The sequence below is a fragment of the Trichosurus vulpecula genome, chromosome 1, assembly GCF_011100635.1.
Source record: "Trichosurus vulpecula isolate mTriVul1 chromosome 1, mTriVul1.pri, whole genome shotgun sequence".
Lineage (NCBI taxonomy): Eukaryota > Metazoa > Chordata > Mammalia > Diprotodontia > Phalangeridae > Trichosurus > Trichosurus vulpecula.
This window is the reverse complement of record NC_050573.1, coordinates 272536927-272543685: the sequence shown is the minus strand read 5'-3', so window position 1 is coordinate 272543685 and position 6759 is coordinate 272536927.

Sequence of the window (6759 nt, the reverse complement as noted above, 5' to 3'; positions counted from 1 at the left end):
CATTTGCTGTGGCTGGTATCATCCCTCATGCAGAGCTTGCACGCAGAGCCCTTCATTCACAACAAGAGGATCCTGCATATGAAACTAATTCAACGTTTGGTAACTTAGAGCAAAATTAAGTGCACATGTGTTCCGAATGATCACTCAAGAGCTACTTTAACCTTAGAGTCAAAACAAAAGATGCAAACATTTGACCAAATTAATTGCACAGTGGGAAACAGCAACAACAAAATGCTTGTTTAGAAATTAGTTTTCCCAGATTGTGGGATTAATATTAATTAAGTGGGATCAATATTAAGACAATATCAAGATTCTGATTGTTACTGTGTTCTCCTCCCTCTTTCATCTTGACCTCTTTGTGTAGATGGTCTACATGTCTGAGGCCTCAAGCTCTACTATGTAAATATGGGATTTGAACTAAAATACCCACTATAGATAATAACTGTCATTATAGCTGTCAATTTGTACTTCTTTTTTACAAGCAGTTTATATTTATTATTCCCTTTCTTTTTTAATTTATTTTTTAATTTTAGTTTACAACACTCAGTTCCACAAGTTTTTGAGTTCCAAATTTTCTCCCCCTCTCTCTTTCCCTCTCCCCACCAAGATGGCATGTAATCTGATATGGGTACTACATATACCTTCATATTAAACTTATTTACACAGTAGTCAAGTTGTAAAGAAGAATTATAACCAATGGAACGAACCATGAGAAAGAAGAAGCAAAACCAAAAAAGACCAAAAAAATTTTTAAAAAATTGTACTTCTTAAAATTTAAACTTTGTGAGCTATCTGTTCTTGTTGATAGCAGTACTTCCGTTAGTGAAGGCCTTGCCCAAGTCTTCCCACAAATCCTCTTCCGCAATGTGCTAGAGGCATTTCTGTAGGTGTTTTAACATTTTGTGGGTACCAGCACTGCACATAGGCTATCCCTCTGTTGTCCTTTGTCCTCACGACATGACTGGCCTACCACCTATTCTGATTATTGTTATTGTTCAGTCAGGACACTGGTGGGTTTTCTTAGCAAAGATACTGGAGTGGTTTGCAATAGATTAAGGCAAACAGAGTAAGTGACTTGCCCAGGGTCTCATAGCTACTAAAGTGTCTGAGGCCAAATTTGAACTCAAAGCTTCTTGACTTCAGGCCCATTGGTCTATATCCACTAAGCCATCTAGCTATCTCTTCTGATTATACACATCTCTGATGACTAATGGCCTTACCAGGCAGTAGAAAGAACCTTATATTTGAAATCACAGAACCTTAGGTCAAGACTCAGCTCTGCTCCTTAATTCCTGTGTGACTGTCCCAGGTCACCTTCTCTCCCCTAGGCTTCAGGTTCCTCATCTGTAAAGGAAGGAAGTTGAACTAGATAATTCAAAGGTGTCTATCAGCTCTAAATGGATGCTCCTACATCTTATACCATGGCTCATTGGAAAGCCATTGGTAGTATTCTGGGGCCTACTTACACCCACTAAGCATCTACTTTGGGACATGTGGAACTTTGATCCTTTGGAGATCTTTGCCATGATTTATGTAAGTCCATGACATAGAAATACTGGGAGAATGCTAGTCAACAAGATGGGTTTGGTGGCAGGGAGCTTCCTAGGATCGTTGAAAGCGCTGAGCAACTTCTCACATGGGCCATAAGTTTACTCTCCTATTCAAGTCTTGTAACTGATATTTTATCATAATTATTGATCCTTGAGGAGAATTTTTTTTCTTCTAATCTTAAATGATTAGAATTACCACTATGGAGTACCACTCCTGTTTCCACACAATCAGAAACCTTGGAATAGAAGGAAAAGAACATATAAGAGTTTTAGAACTGGGATGCAACTTGGAAATCATCAAGTATAATTTCACTTTATAAATGGGGGAAACCCATAGATATCAGAACAAATCAAATTGGATTTTTTGGGTCTAATTCTTCATAACCTAGATCCTTCCTATTTTCCCAGACAATGCTTTCCTCCACAATTCCTAGAACCCAGCCACATTGGTCTATGTGCTCCATTTCTCCTTCTGTATCTTTGCATTGGCTGTCTGCCATTTCTGGAAGGCATTCATTCCCTTTTCCAATGCACCTCTCTGAATCCCTAGCTTCCTTCATGATTCATCTCAAATGCTACCTTTTACAGAAAAACTTTCGTATTCTCCCCAGCTACTGCTAGTTCCTTCTCTCTAAATCAGAGGTTCTTAACCTGAGGGAGGAAACAAGCTTGGTTTTTTAAAAATATTTTCTAGCTGTATTTCAATGTAGTTGGTTTCCTTTGTAATCCCATGTACCTTTATTTTGTGAATTTAAAAACATTATTCTAAGAAGGGGTCTGTAGGCTTCACCAGATTGCCAAAGGTGTCAATGATTCACAAAAGGATAAGAACTCCAGTGCTAAGTTTGCCTTGTATCTATTCTTTATCTATCTTATATATTTATTTATGTATACTTATTTATGTATATGCTTATTTGTCTTCCCATTCAAATATAAGGTCCCAGAGGACAGAGACTCTTTTTTAATATTTCTTTGTATCCTCAAGGCTTAATGTCTGGTGTAAAATAAGTGCTTAATAATTTTTTTTAATTTTTTAATTATATTTATATCTTTTAGCATTAGTACAGTGCTTTGCATGTAGAAAGCACTTGATAAAATGTTTTTTTCTCCTTTCATTAATATCTTCATGGTCTCTGCCTTCAGGGAGTTTTAACCTACTTGAAAAACTAATACATAAAAATGTAAAAAGTTAAATAACACTCACATATGCATGTAATGGACTCAAGACAACGTTGAAGGGGATAACAGAAAGTAATACGCTGTTAATTGTCAAAAAAGAAAATTGCGCCAGATGTTAATTATTTTGATAGTTCACAGAGGGGGACACTTTAGGAACCAGGGAAAACTTTCCAGGAGAGACGGGCTCTGAGTTTGACCTTGAAGGTTGAGCTGGGCTTGGATAGGCAGAGAGATGGGAGAAAGAAGATCCCAGCTGGTTGAAACAGGGTAAACAAAATACAACTCCTCAAAGTTCCTGAGGGAGTCTCTGCTGGGATTATGGCCAATATTGAGATAAGCAATCTTTTCCTTCACTGTTGATTCTCAAGACTTCAGGGTCATTCCAGAGAAAAAGTATATTTTTCACACACCGATGACTTCATCCATGTGGAAACTCCCTGGACTAATCCTGAGCTGCCATGGCTAAAAATGTTTCTCACCTGGCAACCACTTCCCTGGCAATGAGTTTTTCCCCAACTGAGCTCAGCTGGTGCTTAAATGAGAGGCACACAATTGGTCACCAAGTTGTTCTGGATACCTCTCCAGCTTGGTAGAATTTGTCTGAGTTCTCACTGTGACATCATGACCTACAGGAAAGCAGGGTCACCTCCACACCATCATAAATGCATTGCAGTTGAAGTTGACTAGAGGTAGGAAAAATGTATGGATAACTACTTCACATTATCTATAATAGTCTTATGCTTGACTTCTTGGGAAAGGAGAGATGAAAGGACTTCCAAGGACTGGGCAAAGAATTTTTGAGGGCAAGAAATTAAGCTTGGATGGGGTTAGGAGACTCTTGTGTATTTGTGTTTCCACAAATTCCATTGTCAGCTTGGGCAGACTCTGAGCTATAAAGCTCTTTAGGTGGCAGCTGGAAGATTCCAGTATAGAAAGTCAATTTAATATTCTTCCTGGATGTGGAGAATAGCAAAGCTGCCGTGGCTACTTCTTCTATTGAGCAGACCATCTGGGCATGATCCTGGAAGAACCAGAGACTCATTCATGCCTATGCCCCTGCTCCAGCTGCTTGCTGGCTAGAAATCAGACTCTGTTCATCACATTTTAAGTGTTAATGGCTGATTCTGTGTCCTTTCCCTCCTATCCCAGAGGCTCCCCTTAAAAAATTAACCTTAATTAGTTCAACAGAATTAAACAAAAATCATAATATAATAAACTCTGAACTATTTATATCTTAATACATATGTATATAAAAACTTTTACAGCTAATAACGGTTTAATTTTGTCTTTACACCCAAGCTTTTTCTTATGTGCAACTATCAGAATTTATTACTGTTATTGTTATTCCTTAGCCATAGTCACCACATTTGTTGTCTCCTTTTTTCTTTCTATCTCTTTGTATCCCTCCACATCTTTCTATGTTTCTTTTTACTTTTCATATTTGTAATTCTCAATCAATAAATGATCCAAATAACCAGCATTTATTAAGTGTCTACCATATGCTGAGGATACAACCCCACCAAAAAAAAACAGCCCCTACTCTTGAGGATATTCTAACAGAGATCAGTAATATACACATATAAGACATACACATTTATACATGTGTGCAAAATACATGTAAAATCAATACAAGGTAAATATGGGGGTGGGGAAAGAACTAACAGCCAGGAGAATTAGGAAAGGCCTTTTGTGGGAGGTGGCGTGGGAGTCGCACTTTGAAAGAAACTAGGAATTTTAAGAAGTGTGTATGTGTGGGAGTACATCCCAGGCATGGGAAAGAGCCTTCTCTCCTCCACTCTTAACAGTGAACTTATAGTAAGTTTTTTGTCTTTTGAAGGAAATTCTTGAACCACTAACTAATACACTTGGGCTACATCTCTCTTCCATTTGTATAGTCCAGAACTGGCTACACTTTTCCATTTGTGAGACGTTCATTCTCTCTTGTTACGCTAAGATGCCTAGAAAGTCTTTGTGTCAAAAGGCAGCATAGTCTAGTGGAGAGGGTCCTGAACATGGAGTCTAGAATACCTGCTTTCAAGTCCTGCCTTAGACTTTTACTAGCTGTATGACTCTGGGTAAGTCACTTAACCTGTCTGTGGCTCAGTTTCCTTATGCATAAAAATAGCCAGTTAAACTCAGTGATTTCTAAGTTTCCTTCAAGCTCTAAATCTGCAGTGGAATGATTTTGTGCCCTCCAGAGCCCTGCATTCTTCCTGCTCCAAACATTGAAAGAAGTGGGCCAAACAGCAACTGAACATCAAATAGAGTTTCTTCTCCTCACTAGACAACATCCTGGTATCTCTTCATTCCTTATCTGAATGTGCCAAAAGGAAACAGGCAACTCAATCAGGAGGAAAAGTAATAAAATGTGAGTTAGGAGTAAATAAATGTTCAGGTAAAACTCATGTTTTTAAAATGCTTTCATTACTAGCGTGAGATCAATCCTTGCTATCTGACTGTGTGTTTAGCATTTTAAACCTGCCTGAATGTTGAAGGACTTTAATTTGAAAAAGTGCTATATTGTAATTTGACCCATGGGACATGTGTCTGAAAGAAATTTCTCCAGAAATCCAACATGTGTAAACTTCCGTCTGCCCCCCACCCCATACGCACATGCACACCCCTCTCGTTTCAATGCAGTAAGCACAGAAATCCACGTTGCCAGTTAAATGGGATTTAAAAGGCATCAGGTGGTGAATTAGAAAGCTAGAAACAAAAACCATGGGACCCTGAAAGGCCTGATAGTTTTCTATTCAGAAATTCTTTAAACAAAAGCAAAATCAGCAGATGGATGTGAATACTTAAATTCAGAGGAAAGGCTTTTCCCCCCTCAGGGAAATGAATGATTTTTTTTGCCAGATGCTTGTAAGCTGATACTCTCTGAGAAACTCATAACACGAATAAACCTTTGTCAAGACCAACAACTATAATGTTCCTATAGCCAGAGACATTAGCACATATACTCCTCAGCTATGTACAAGTCCGCTTTTACCACTGGACAAGAGATAGCACTCAACTCCAAAATGGAGAACTCTTTGAATGAAATAAGGGCTCATCATTGAAGTGACAGAATTTCATCTTAACCTGTATGTTCTACTAGCAAAGAAAATAAAATCCATCAGTTAGATTTTCAAAACTGCCTTGGAACTTGATATGGAAAAATGATGAGATTAAAACAATTGAAAAGAAAATTATAATGATGATAGCTTTATTATCTACATACCCCTTGAAGATATGCAAAGTGCTTCACATATGTTATTTCAATTGATTCTGACAACAAATTCATGAGATAGAAGCCATTTCCCCCAATTTACAGATGAGGAAACTGAGTATGAGACAGGTTAAATGATTAGCCCAAGGTAACACTGTAAGTATCTGAAACAGGATTAAACTCAGCTCTTCTGGCTTTCTGCCATAAATAACTTATCTGATTCTCTATTCATAAGAAAGGTTATTATAATTTTAAAAATTTTATTTATTTTATTTTCAACTTGTGAAATAAAACAAGGATTTTCATAACATAGCATAACAATAATAATACGATTGCCCATGAAACTGCAGATCTATTATGTATGACTTGCTATTCCTTTTAAACATACAATAAAGTTATCATGCAAATTTCCTCACACACACCCCCCACTGAGAGGTTATTATTAATAATATTTTTGGTCTGGAGATGTGATTTCATTAGAATAGAACTCCCACTATGGAAATGCCTACCATTGGTGTAAATGAGCAGCTCGAAAGGTAATTGATAGTGTTAGGGAATTGTCTAGGAGCATGCAGAGGTGAAGGAACTTGCTTTTCATGAGGTGGCTAATACCTGTTACAGGGAAGGTCTTCCTGCCTCTAATGCTGGCCCTATATCCATTATGCCAATCTATCTTGAGTTTGGAGTCTGAACCCTTGGGTTTAGATATTGGCTCTGACACATACTATCTGTGTGACCCTTTGCGGGCAAGTCATTTAACCTACCTGAAATTCATTTTTATATGTAAAATGATAATAATGTAAATTATTATTATTATTA